We start from the raw sequence: 14,811 nt of genomic DNA on the forward strand, positions 1-14,811 counted from the left end.
AAAAAAAAAAAAAAAAAAAAAACAAAAGAGGAGAAAGTAGACATAGATTAGATCATTGGAATTAATCTCTGTTTATCTGGTCCCCATGGCTGACTCCCTTATTTTAAGAATTGTCAGGATCATGGATTAAGCTAACAGTGGGACCTGATTTGTATCCTGCCCTCAGTTATATTTGTAACAATTCTGCACTGTTCCTGATCTTTATGTATCCTGAGCACCCTCTGCTGGTATATGGTGCTCTTACAGGGAGTTTTTGTCTGGGTTCACACTGGTAGCCTCCCACTGTGTACAGTAATAAACGCCAGTGTCTTCTGGTCTTATGTTGTTCATTTGGAGAAAGACAAGGCCTTTGGAATCATCTCTTGACATGGTGAATCTGCCTTTCACAGATCCAGCATAGTATGTTGCATAACTATTAGCTTTGTTTTCAATTTCAGCAACCCACTCCAGTCCCTTTCCTGGAGCCTGGCGGACCCAATGCATCCAGTAGTCACTAAAGATGAATCCAGAGGCTGCACAGGAGAGAATCAGGGAACTTCCAGGTTGCATCAAATCTCCCCCGGACTCCACCAGCTTCACCTCACACTTGATACCTGCAAACACAGAGAATCCTTTTGTCAAACTGTCACAAATATTCAATGTCGTGCTTACTTACATAACCCACACACTCGGCATCTCATTTATTTATAAACTACCTTTTAAAAGAGCAACAAGTAAAATCCCAGTCAGCCCCAACTCCATGTTGGATGATCTGTGCTCAGCTCTCATCACAGAATGGGAAGACCTGTGAGTCGAGAACTGTGTGCCTTTGTCAGAGCTGAAGGATCAGGGTTAGTTTTCATGAACAGAGGGGAACAGTATTTGCATACTTTGTTGCTATATTATATCCTCAGGGGTGGGAACCTTGGAGGAATCAATTAAGAGTGCAGATGACTGGGCTGGAGGGATGCTCAGCCCATAAAGGCTAGGCCCACAACCAAACATATAAGAGTGCTGGGGACTGAGATTAAATTGGGACTTAAATGGCATTAATAGAATGAATGTTTTCCTTACTGTTCTGAGGATTTAGTGAAGTTAATAGAGAACAGTTTGCAGGAAGCCCCATGTTCATTCCCCAAACCCCACAAATAAGAAAATGGTAGGGTCAAGGGAATCATATATTTGAGTTATTCTTGAGTGACATGAAGCTATGTCTCAAAAAGAACAAAGAAAAAGATATTTAGAAAAATAGAAGTATTTAGTATGAATTCATAGTTATAAATATTACTACATTTTACAGCCTTAGCTTATAATTCCATGTAAAGATAAACTCCACAGCAGCTTTGCCGGAAATTATTACCTAAATTTAAATATTAGGACATGGAAAACTGAAAATATGATAATATAAGCAATGTTCTATACACATCAGTAAGTAATGAATGCATTAAAGTGTGGATGTGGCCATAACAGAGTAGTATAGTATAGCATGCATAGAGCTCAAAGTTTGGTCTTAAAAATTGAATGAGCTTCTATACATATATATTGCTATATATTATTTTATTGTGAATATAACATGTGCATAACACATAATGGAAAATATACTATAAGTATATAATATGCAATATATAACTTATATTACATATATTTATAAGCATAAATATTTGTTGGACCGTGAAAGACAGTCTGTGTTCTGGTTGAGTGAGACTTACTCTGGAGATCTAGTAGAAAGTTTTACAAGGGATGGAAGAGTGAGCTACATCCCCAGACATTAGGCTCCTGACACCATGAGCCTTTAACTCCATAATCCTGTGGCTATCAGTTACATAGGCATTGCCCCAAGTTCCTGGTATTTTGGCTGGATTCCACCCCCACAGTCACCTGATTACAGCCAGGTATGCCCCACCCTACAGTTACCTGGCAACAGCAAGGTAGCCAGCCCACTATAAAAGGGGCTGCTTGGTCCCTCTCACTGTCTTAAGCTCTGGTTCTCTTTCTTGTCTCTTAGTCTCTCCTCTTGCCCGCTCTCTCCCCATCCGTTTCCTCTCTCTCCACATAGCCATTGCTGACCTCTACTTTTCTACCTCCTGTCTCTCTGTCCCTGTCTCTGTCTCTCTCTGTCTCTGTCTCTCTCTCTTTCTCTCTCTCTCTCTCTCTCTCTCTCTCTCTCTCTCTCTCTCTCTCTCTCTCTCTCTCTCTCTCTCTCTCTCTCTCTCTCTCTCTCTCTCTCTCTCTCTGCCTTCTTTCATCTAGACTTGACATACTGGAGTAATGGAACGGGCCTTCCCCTAAAGAGCTGTGTCTAATCTCCCACAGGAAGGCCTCCCAGCATTTCCAGTTGTCAGACTGGACCAAGGACTCTCACCCATCAGGTAACTACCGGCTCCTTCTCCCCCTGCCCTTTCTCCTTTTGGTCCCAGAGCTGACCTTGCCACCCCTGGAGCCCTGACTTTGTTCTCAGCTCTTCCGTGACATCTAGCAGCATCTGGGATGTCCAAGACTGAGAATCTGTCATCTCTGGCCTCCGTGCAGCCCAGGGACCCCAGCGCCGGCTCTCCCAGGTGTCCAATGGTCTGTGGTGCCCTAGTAAGAGCTGCGACTGAGCCTTCCCCACCCCTGGAGCAGAGTCCAGTGGCCTAACACTGCCTGATGCCCATCTCTCAGCAGTTCCATGGGATCCCATGGCAGGCTCCCTCTTCAACTCATCCAGTCTCCCCAAGCTCTGGTGGGATGCAGGTCTCTCCAACCCCTTCATTTCCCCATGTCTGGCACCCCACAAATACTTTATGAGATTGTCTTTGATCAATAATAACAACACATTGAAGACCTATGTTTACCTCTTTGCATTACCAGGGCTTACCCTATGGGACTTATTCTCCCTATTCCAAAGGCATTCCTATGTATTCTGTGAACTCCCTAAGGCACCAAGTAGGACTATTTCTTTGCTGTATTTTTTGGTTCTCCAGATCCACAAGCACTTGCTTTTCTCTTACCAACAGCTATATCTGCTCTTTCTCACAGAAAACACCCACCTAGATTTTTAGAGACTTGCCTTCTCAACACTGCCTGTTTATGTCCTGTACTATAGTTCTCTCATTCCTAAGACATCCCTCCCATTTGTATTATATTGGTTTTGTTCCTTCCCTAATCCTAAATTTCTTTCAAAGGTTTTCTTTCTTTAACCTGCTGAGTCAACACTGCTCTTTGTAAAAGTAACTTCTATTTGCTAGAAGAAGGGATGTAATGAGAGCCGTACCCATGCTTTACAAGTGCTTGGCTTTGGTTGAGCCCAGAGTCTTTATCTCTCTGTTCCAACTATCACTAGGCCTATGCCTGGAAGCTCCTTGGCTCTATACAATCTAATCTTCTGCAAGCATGGACCTTGGAGTCTTCAGCTATCAACCTTTGCCTGTTAACCTAGGACTAGAATATTTCAGCCTCCAAGACACTGCAGAATAAGCTCACTCTTTCTAGTTTTTTTCTGAACTATGGCTAGCCGCTTCACCTCAGTTGTTATGACTCAAACTCCTCTCCAAGCTAACTGGTTCTATCTGGCTTCTCTCAGCTTCTTGTTGAATTTCTCTGCTTGGTCTCTGTTATGGTCTGATCACTGCACCTCCCCAGAGTATCAGTAGCAATTTTGTTCCATTCTTGCCCATTATTTCATATTGTTACTATAACATGCTGCCAGTAACTGACTCAGAGAAGTGACTCAGCTTAGGGCAAGGATATGTTAACCACATACCATGTTTTGTATGAATGTTCTGTATGAGGTTTGCTAATCTTAAGAAATTCCATAAAGCTTTATGTATGAACCATGAAATCAAAGGTCAATATGAACTGTTATGTCTAAAACAGCTTGAGTCAGAACTGACCAGAGAGAAGCCCTACATATGAGCTCACTGTGTCTTTTGTGGCTGGCACTGAAGGATGCCACTAATAATCAAAATGTTATGATTATAGTACTCATGCTCTGTTATCTCAGTGTTCTAAGATTCCCCTGTTCATTACTTGTCTACCACCCTCTTACCTTACTCAGGACCAGTCAGGTTAAAGGCACACTTTGTCTAGTAAGCCAACTGCTCCTCCCTTTAAACTTTTGAACCTGTTTAATTTTCCTATAAAAAGCCTGTTCTGAGAGCAGATAGTACTGCAATTAGCCTTCTGAGTCCTGAGTTGAGTGTATCCTATCTCCGATTCTTCTGTCAAATCTTTCCTTGATTCATCACTGTGTCTACCCCTCAATTACATGTAATTGTTTTGAATTAAATGTGTGTACTAAGGGCCTATTTGCATTCTAATCAGATCATACAGACCTAGAAAGACTTTGGATGTGATCAGTGCAGCCATATTGCTGGGTTAAGAATTCTCTACATGTTCCCCTTTTAGGTTTAAGCTAAAAACTGTGTACAGTTTAATGATTATCAATCCTATAAAATTGGCAGTTCTCTTTTTTATTTTTGTTTGTTTATTTTAAAAATATTTCAGATGGTTACACAATTACATTTCCTTATTTTCTGACCTACTAACAGATACTTCAGATGGATTTTTATTTTATTATTACTATTATTATTATTATTATCATTATTTTATTTATTTACAATCTACCTGTTGCCCCTTCTCCATGTCCCTCCTCCCAAAGTTGCTCATCCCATTCCTCTTCCTACCTGTCTCCTAGACCATGGTCCCCACCACCAGGCCTTCACCCTCACTGAGGCCTCAGATCTCTTCAGGTTTAGACATATCTTCTGCCACTGAGGCCAGACCATGCAATCCTATGCTATTTATGTTTCAGAGGCCTTGGACAAGCTCCTGTATGCTGCCTGGTTGAAGACTCTGTGTCTGAGCTCCCAGGGGTCCAGGTGAGTTGAAACTGTTGGTCTTCCTATGGAGTCACTCCTCTTCTACTTCTTCCATTCTTCCCCTAATTCAACCATAGCAGTCCCTGATGTCAGTCTATGGATTAGATGTAAATATCTGGATCTGTCTCAGTCAGCTGCTGGTTGGGCCACTCAGAGGACTGCCATGTTAGGCTCCTATCTGTAAGCACACCATAGTATCATCATGTTAGGCCTCAGTGTCTCCCCATGAGATAGATCTCCAGTTGAGGCGGTCACTAAACTGCCTTTCCCTCAGTCTCTTTTCCATTTTTTCTCCACGCAATTCTTTTAGACAGGAACATGTAGAAGGTTCTCTTATTTGGATTGAGCCTTTATCAGTTTGGATGGAAACCATAGCCTTTCAAAGACAAAACCTGTTCCCCAATGTAACTCATTCCATGAGTTGCATTCTGATGTTAAAACATCTTTAAAGTATACAGGTTGGTATAATTCAGCAGGTTTGTTTTTTCTTTGTTTGTTTTATAATCCAGTGTTTTTCAGTTAATCTTATTCTCCCTTTTAGTTTGTCAAGGGACAAATAGATCTTTATGAATCCATACATAAATTAGACATCTAGGTACTCTCATTCCATTCCCAGCTCCATGCCAGAGAGGTGGGCTTCTTAAACATTTAATCACAGAATCAGTCAATCCATGTTACATAAGATGTCAATATACAGTGTCAAAATTACAGGCTAAAAGAAGAATTGAAGAAAAAAACAAAGAAAACCCTTAAAGAAATACAAGAAAATATAATCAAACAATTGAAGAAAATGAATACAACTGCCCAAGACATAAAACTGGAAATAGAAGCAGTAAAGAAAACACAAATGAAGGTAACCATGGAGTTGGAAAATTTAGGAAACAGAATGGGAATTACAAATGTAACCATCGCTAACAAAATAGAGGAAACTGAAGAGAGAATCTCAAGCATAAAAGATAACCTAGAAGAAATGGAATATGGATCAAAGAAAATACCAAATGTAAAATGTTTCTAATTAAAAATATCCAGGAAATTTGCAATATAATTGAAAAGCCAAACCTAAGAATAATAGTAATAGAAGAGGGTGAAGATTCCCTATTTAAAGGGCCAGAAATATTTTCAACAAAACCCTAAAAGAAAATTTTCCTAACCTAAATAAAAAATGGCTATAAACATACAAGAAACTTACAGAATACCAAATAGATTGGTTCAGAAAAGAAAATCTTCCTACTTAATAATCAAACCAGCAAATATGCAGAAGAAAGGAAAATATTAATAGCTGAAATGGAAAAAGGCCAAAAAGTATATAAAGGCAGGGCTATCAGAACTATACCTGTTTCTTAACAAAGACTCTAAAAGCCAGAAGGTCTTGGACAGATATATCATTGACCCTAAGACACTGCAGCTGCTCACCCAGACTTCTGAACAAGCAAAAGTCTCAATCACGATAGATGGAGAAACCAAGATATTCCATGGCAAAACCAAGGTTAAACAATATCTTTCAATTAATCCATCCCTACAGAGGATACTAGAAAAAAACTACAATATAAGGAGGGTAACTACACCTATGAAAACAAAAGAAATTAATCATCTCAGAGCAGAACACAAAGAAGAGAATCACACACACACAGAAACTTCTCCAAGGTCAATATAATAGGAACTAATAATCATTGTTCATAAATATCTCACAACATTAATGGAATCAATTCACCAAGAAACACATTTCAGCAACAATGATAGACACTACTTCAGAGGGAGGGATGAAAATAGATTTTCCAATCAAAAACTAAGAAATAAAAATATGTAAAACATGCAGTCGATTTTGATCTGAGCCTGATGTAAATAACCCTTCAGGAGAAGAGAGAAATGTGAAACCTATTAGGTATTATAAGACAATGACACTGGCCATGCATCCTTCTAGGTAGCTTCTGAATTTAAAACACAGTGCAAATCACAGCATTGCTCCTAGGGTATGTCCTGAACTTTAAGATGGAAAAGTTTCACCAATTTTCACATTCTTCTGTGGTATTTGATATTGGTGTCCAGACAGAGTCATTTTTACCCTCACCAGGAACTTCTGCATTTTGTTCTTCTGAATTATATTAGAGTAGTAAAAACTTAGGCCCAAGAGGAATTACTTTCATGTTAACACAGGTTTCTATAACCTTAAATATAGACACAATGCCTGAAATCCTAAGATGGAGAGGCAGCTCAGATAAACATATCAATTATGTAATACCTGTTGTTGTGTTGACTCAGAACTCCTTTTGTGCTGAGACCCACCAACTTGTCCTGAGCACCCTTCAGGAATGTTTGTATCCAATCTTACATGATATTCTATCACATATTTACCAAAGTAGGAGGATATGTCCTCATGCTCTTCAGTTTTGGGTAGGCACTTCCTCCTGGATTGTCTCTTGAAAAGATTATTCTCCCCTTTTTGAGACAGTATATTTGGTAGTAAGACCCCAGCTTTGTTTCTAAGAAAATCAAGACACTGAAGATCCCTATCTAAAGTCTACAGGACCCAACTTATATATTAAATTCTGAGCATGAATTAAGATGCTATTCAGGAGAACCTCAGGAAACCCTAGCCTTCACCAACCATTCCCAAGTCTCTGTCAGTTTAACTGACACTACTCACTTAAAAATAATAAGATCCTGGTGAGTAAACCATCACAATTGTTCATTGTCTCACTTAATGATGTCTACTGTCAGTGCTGATCACTAAATTGGAAGTCTTGGAAATCTAGGGCTGACCTCCTATGACAGTTCTAGGTTAGAGGCTAGGCTGGTATCCATGAGCATAGTACACACCTACTTGCGTGTTATGCTGATATAAGTAAGCAAGTAGAAACCTTGAAGCAAGTTATAGCCTGGAGAAAGGGGTTTTCTTATGTATGTTTTATTAATGGTGATTGCATTTAAGAAATAAAGCATTTTATCCATGATTGTTACCATATTCTTATATGTCCACATGAGCTAGAGAATATGGAGTAAAAAGCAAGAATCAAATTTAATTTATCAAAGTAGTATGGGTAATAATTGTCAAGTTAAAAATTTATTCCCACAGGACCCAGGTATACTCATTAATATATATAAAAAAGACTGCATTTTACTATAAAGAACGTTATTAAGTCATGTTCATTTCCTGTCCATGCACAATAGCTAACAAATGAGACAAACTGTATTTAACTAGAAGAATGGATAATAAAAATGTACAAATACACAGTAGAATTCTATAACACTGTAAAGAAAAATAAATTAGTAAATTTTGTAGTTAAAAGGTTGAAATTGGTAAATATTATACTAAATGAGGTAAACAAGTCCCAGAAATTAAACATCATGTGGTATTACTTATTTGTGTCATCCATCTCCAAATGTCTAGATTTCACTATACAATCTGAAGTGATCAAGGAAGAACAGAAAGTGGCTATGTTCTTTGTTGCTTTCCAGTAATTGAAAGTAAAGACACAACGCACTATGGACAAAGGACATGGAAGGAACAGGCTGATACAGTCCTGAAAACCTCTTGCCTTGGAGCCAAGCATCCTAGCAATTAAAGTTGATATATAAACTGCTAGGAGAGAAAATCAATCAATAGACCAATAGAACTATTAAGCCTGGGAAGTACAAGAGCTGATCTTGCAAGATGTACCCAACAGACAGTAGGGGTGCTTTTATCTTTGGAGTTCAGCTCTCTAATTGGACTTCAGTTCCATTCAATAGGAGAGAAATAATATTGGGTACAGTAAGACTAACCAAGTACCTGTAACTGGCGAGGATATAGAACTTACTACACTAATTTTCCTAGGCAGGTATAATTTCTTTTTTAAATCTGTTTTTCAAATAGATTTCATTCATATGGTGTATGCTAATTACAGTTTCCCCATGCCAACTCTTTTAAGCACCCCCAATATCTCTTTCTGCATAAATTCACACTCTTTCTTGTGCTCTGTCATTAGAATACAAACAGGCACCTAAAACATAATAAAACAATTTAATATATTGTGACCTCCCCCAGCTTTAAGCGGGCTAAACCAGACCTTGCCCTTGCCACAAAGCAGCTAGCCCACTTGGGTGGAGTTCCTGAGATAAACAAAGCCCTTTTGTTCTGCCACTTCTCTGCCTCTCTTGAAATTCCTGCTAGGAACTTCACCCTGCTGAGCTGCTTCATCTGCCTTCTGGACAGAACAAGATGCTAATTTGGACACAAGATCCTGGCTTACAGTGATGGGTTTTTCCCTGCCTATATATTTCTCAGATTCAAAAATACACACTGGACCTTGATCTGGAATCTTGACTTGGTCTGGTTATTTCTCTTGCAGTTGATCCCCTTATTTTCCCCAAAGCCCCTGCTTTTCTTTCAGGCAACCCAATTTGATTAGCTGCCAGTGGCTACAATATATAATAAAAACAATCAAGTATGAATGTGGCAAAACAGAAAATATACCCAAGAAAAAGCACAAGAAATATACACAGATGCAGAAACAAACGAGTTAGTACACACAGAGAATTTTTTAGCATCAGGACATCTGAAGCCTGTGCCGATGCATGGGTGGGTCCACAGACCTGTTGCCAGGGCAACAGCCACCATATTCCCAGAATCCATTGGGCTCACCTCCCACCTTTACCTGTGGCCATACGTCACAACCCATATATATACAGGGAACATTCCTCCATCTTTCTCTCTCCCCCTCCTCCCTTTCCGTGCCACTACCCCCTCTCTCCCTCTCAATTAAACCTCTTAAACATGGAACTGTTTGGGCATAGTGTGTAGTATGTTCTGAAGCAACCTGACATTCTAACACATCATTTGGTGCCAATACCTGGGATTTGGTGGTTCGGTCAGCCCGCACACACTCCACTACCCTGCAGTGGGGAGGGCAGAGGTCACTACATATGGATCGGTTGCAGCATCAGCAATTGTGGCTGCCATCAGTATGTGAGTTCACGGCCCCCTCAGCTGGTGGCTACTACAATCGCAGGCTTCCATCACAGAAGCTGCCACTGCTAAAGACACCACCACCAAGTTGCAGCCAGAACCAGAGCCACAGCCACGCACTGCAGGACATACAAACTTCTACCACGTGAGCCATGCCCTGCCTGTTTTATCATGTGGGGCTAGCCTCTGCTCAAGTCTACACCTACCCATTCTGTTCCATGTTTTCCATTTACCAGTCAGCTATAAGTCTCACACAGACACCGGCATATTAATTAATAGGATCAGTCAAGGGGAGGACCTCCAGCTTCCCAGATATGGCCTGGCCAGCCTTCTCTGGGAACCACGGGGTTTACAGTCAAGCCTCCCAGTTGACATACATCTTAGAACTTCTGCAATTGGTTGCCCCTCCTTCGAAAGCAACTCTTGTTCCCAATTTTTTTTCCAGGCTCTAGCAGCCAAAAAATCCTTGGATCCAGGGTGGGTTGCTTTCCACAGCAGGCCACCGGAACCTGCTGGGTGGCCACTAGGTGTTTCTTGTGACGACTTGAATCACTAGCTTTGGCTGTTAACATTTTAGTGCTTAGATTGTTCTCAGGACACTAGTAGGAACAGTCCAACCCACAATTGGGTGTCAGAATGTCTTCGACCATACCTCCAGGCACCCCACATGAATGTCTCCTAGAAAATCTCAAATCTTTAAAGCTAACGCCTGACTTGAAGACATCAAAATTGACATATCTCTGCAATAAGATCTGGATTAAATATCAACTAGAGGGGAGTTCAAAGTGGCCACTTAATGGCACCCTAGATCCAACTATTTTAACAGATCTTAACACATACTGCCAGTGAACTGGTAAATGGAAGGAGGTTCCCTATCTCCAAGCATTTATCTTTCTCCATTCCAATCCCTCCTTGTACTCTTCTTGTTCCCCAACCCAACTTCTCTTAGCCATGAAATCTACACAACCTCAACCTCCTCTAGATGACGCGACAATGCTGGATCCTGCTAATGAACCACCCCCTTTTTGCCGCAGACCTGTCTCCATGCTGCTGAAAACCCAAACTCCTGCCTCGGTTTCGCCTCCTCAGCCTGCTAGCTCTCCCTATCCAGATGCCACCCCTTCTGTGATGACTATGGGTAGCTCTAAACACCCCACATTGGCAGCTACATTCACTCCTGCTGTCACCTGCTCTAAGGCTATAGCCAAACCTTCAAGTCCTTCCTCCCCAGAGACTCCTGGCCTAGCAATGATCCTACTTCTAAGGGAAGTTGCTGGAATAGAGGGTCTTGTCAAAGTACAAGTTCTGTTCTTGCTTAGTGAACTTTCCCAAATAGAAAACAGGCTGGGGTCCTATACTTCTAACTCTTCCAAGTTTATTAAAGAGTTCCAGTATATCACTCAATCTTACAACTTGACTTTCCATGATGTTCATATGATCCTTACTAACAACTTACTTCCTGCGGAATGCAGATGAGTCTGGGAAGAGGCAAAAGTGCAAGAAGATGGAATTCACCAAACAGAGGGCATATACCCAATTGGCTCTGAGACAGTGCTGGACCAGGATTCCCGGTGGAATTATAATTCTGCAGGTAGTATTTTAGCCAGGGACAGGTTCATTACATGCCTTCCAGATGGTCTTAGAAAAGTGGCCTTAAAGCAGTAAATTTTGAAAAACTCCAAGAGGTTGTCCAGGACAAGCAGGAGAATCCATCTCAATATTTAGAATGCCTTACAAAGGCTTTATTACAGCATACCAATCTGGACCCTGAAAACCCAGAAGGTAAGCAACCTCTGATGATCTACGTCTTTTCTCAGAGCTACCCAACATAAGAGCTAAACTTGAAAAACTGGAGAGGAGACCCCTAACTCCATAGGCAGAAGTCTTAGCGCTGGACTTCAAAGTGTACCATGGGAGAGATGACAAAGTCTACAACCAAAAATACCATATGCTGGCAAAGGCTGTCCTACCAGCCCCAGCCACTACCCTGGACTCATGGTCTCCTAAGACACAGGGACCATCAGGTACCTGCTACAAATGTGGTAAAAAAAGGTCATTGGGCATAATCCTGCCCTAATTTCCACAACTCAAGAGGGCCATGCCCTAGGTGCCATCAAGAGAGACATTAAGCTGTTGATTGCCCTCATGTTACCCAGAACAAAGGAACATCACTCACAGATAACCCTCCTACTGGTCTCCTAGGCTTGGCTATTGCTGACTGAGGAGGCCTGAGCTCCCCTGACCCGACCACTGCCATCACTAGCAGGGAGCCAAGGGTAAATATCGTGGTAGGTGGTCAGTCCATCTCCTTCTTCTTAGACACTGGAGCCACTTACTTGGTCCTGACAGAGTTTTGGGGACCCATTTCTCCTTCTCGTTCTCCTATTCTTGGGGTAGGAAAACAACCTTACTTCCCTCCGCAGACCCCACCACTTAGTTGCAATTTTAGGGGTGTACCTTTCACCCATTCCTTTTAGGTACTGCCAACATGTCCTGTCCCCTTATTGGGAAGAGATCTTCTAGCTATGCTGGGATCCTCTATTTCCTTTGCTCCTCACATTCGCCTAAACCCAGGCTTGCCAGTGGTTCCTCTGCTCCTTCTTCTAGCCAGGCAACCTACTAACACTACCATCTTATTTCCTATACCAGCTTCTCAGGTAGATCCCTGAGTCTGGGATGTCCAAAACCCCTCTGTTGTTAAACACCATTCTCCTGTTGTCATCAAATTTCTGGACTCTACCAAGTATGTAACCCAAGCTCAATACCCTCTCTCTACAGCCTACTCCTGAGGACTTAAGCTTCTTAAAATCTATCACTGCTTCTTACAAAATCTGTCAGAAGTCTGACACCAACTCAAAGTATCGTAGCACCCCTTTTCCTACCCATCAGGCTAGAGGTTCCCTTCCTGGAACTGACTGGCAATTTGACTTTACACACATGCCCACTGTCAGGCATGCCAAGCACCTCCTGGTCTTGGTGGACACCTTCTCAGGGTGGGTAGAGGCATTTCCCACAACTAACAAAAGGGCTCAGACAGTCTCTGATATTCTCCTCCAAGAAATCATCCCCTTGTTTGGTGTCCCAGCCTTTCTCCAATCAGGCAATGGTCCTAAATTTACTTCCCAAGTCTCTCAAATCCTATCTAAGGGCCTAGATATCCCCTGGCATTTTCACATTCCTTAACACCCTCAATCTTCTGGTAATGTAGAAAAAACTAATTGCTCTTTAAAAACCACTCTTGTTAAGCTGTCACAGGAACTTCTCCTTGATTGGGTAAAACTCCTACCCCTGGCTCTTTTCAGGTTACGAGCTCTCCCAAAGTGACCTCTCCTCATCTCTCCCTTTGAACTCATGTATGAACATCGAGTCCTAACTACTGATCTTTCACCTAAATGCTCTCCCTTCCCAGACCACCTACTTACCCCATTACTTTGCCACCTCTGTTCTCTCCTATGGAACTTTGCTGACCACCATCTACCTTGGTCATTCACTGTCTCCTGTTCACTACCTATCAACATTGGAGACCAAGTCCTTCTATCCCTTCCAGGTCATTGGCCCTCACCTCTCTCAAGTGGCAGAGCCCTTTGAAAATTAATTAATTCTTGTGACCCCTACAGCTGCCAAACTGGAGGGACTCTCTCATTGGGTCCATCTGTCTCAACTCAAAATTTTCATTCCTCCACATAAAAATGACTCTTCATACACATCAATCTTAACAGGACTATGCTCTGTTAAGCTCCAGAGGACAACAAAACTGCCTACCTTTTCCCCAATCCCAGAAAATGAGACTCTACTATAGAAGCCAAGCTCGACCTCACTGGATTAGACATGGGTTTCTCATCCTCCCCCTGCTGTTCATTTCTATCCAGGGTAGACCTTAAATCTGGAGATTCGAGGTTCAAGAAACCCCCACAGGTCATAAACAGTCTTTCCAAATAGAGTCAGCAAACTACTCCTTAGCCGGATGCCAGGAACCAATCGAAATTGCTATCATCCTGGTATTTGTAATCCCATCTAAATATTATTATCTCTATACTTGCTTTCTCTTTGACCACACAGAAGATTATTGTAGAAAATGGCCAGACGAATATGGGGGCTGAGTTAGGAGATACCCACAACTGACTGAAATCCCCAGGAGACAAACTCCCTTTGGAGTCATAATGCCTCTTGTCCATGATCAGGTTTTAACCCTGATACTGTAGACCTACTGGAGAAGACAAGTGCGTGCATGAGACAGGGACAACAGAAGACCCAGGGAAAATGAGATAAAGAATTCAAATCTGTGCTTGCTCTTGGTTAAATGACATTAGAGTGATGTGGTTTGATTTCTTTTCTTAATGTGATATGGAACCATTATTACTGAAACTGAGTTTATAACTAATATATTCAAATAAATATATTTAGAAATCTTGTGTCTGAAATCACTAACGAATTAAATCTACCCATTTTCAGCACCCTATATTAGGAAAATTTAATTTTTTTTAGCAAAGCAAAGTGTTTGCTTGAACGCATGCATGAGATTCTGAAAGATCCCTAGTTAAGGATGAATTTTGGCCATCCAAACCTGGACTTCTCCTTAAAGCTTCTCCTTCATCTGCTTGGGTGATAGAAAACTTTTAAACAAAAGGGAGATTTGGACTTCTAAGGTCAATAGAACCAGATGGTTGATCTTAGAAGTTATGAGCAGGAAAATTGTCTCAAATGGTATTTTTTTATTTCCTTGTTTCTTTTCTCTATATGTAGTCAAGTTTGATTCTATTTCAACTTTCATCACAAGGAAAGAGCAGAACTTTCTATGGAGCAGACCATCCCTCTAACTTCTTTCTTTGGCTTTCAAAATACTTTCAATGTGGAGAGACTTTGTCTCTTGCATTTCCTGTACTGGCACAACAACAACAACAACAACAACAAAAACTTACTTAAATGAATTGGAGACAATGTTTTATTAAGATAAAATCATCAAATATTGACTGTTCCTAAGAAATATCCATGATGTCCTGATTATGGTTCTCATTCATGATCTTCAGC

At 41.2% G+C, this 14,811-nt stretch overlaps 2 gene segments (V, D, J or C); both read right to left on the minus strand.

The window, feature by feature from the left end:
• LOC116080189 overlaps positions 1-14,811 on the minus strand; it is a 1,139,691-nt gene that overhangs the window by 873,833 nt on the left and 251,047 nt on the right.
• LOC116080186 overlaps positions 1-14,811 on the minus strand; it is a 1,015,034-nt gene that overhangs the window by 769,914 nt on the left and 230,309 nt on the right.

Source organism: Mastomys coucha, unplaced genomic scaffold, assembly GCF_008632895.1.
Source record: "Mastomys coucha isolate ucsf_1 unplaced genomic scaffold, UCSF_Mcou_1 pScaffold6, whole genome shotgun sequence".
In the NCBI taxonomy this organism is placed as follows: Eukaryota; Metazoa; Chordata; class Mammalia; order Rodentia; family Muridae; genus Mastomys; species Mastomys coucha.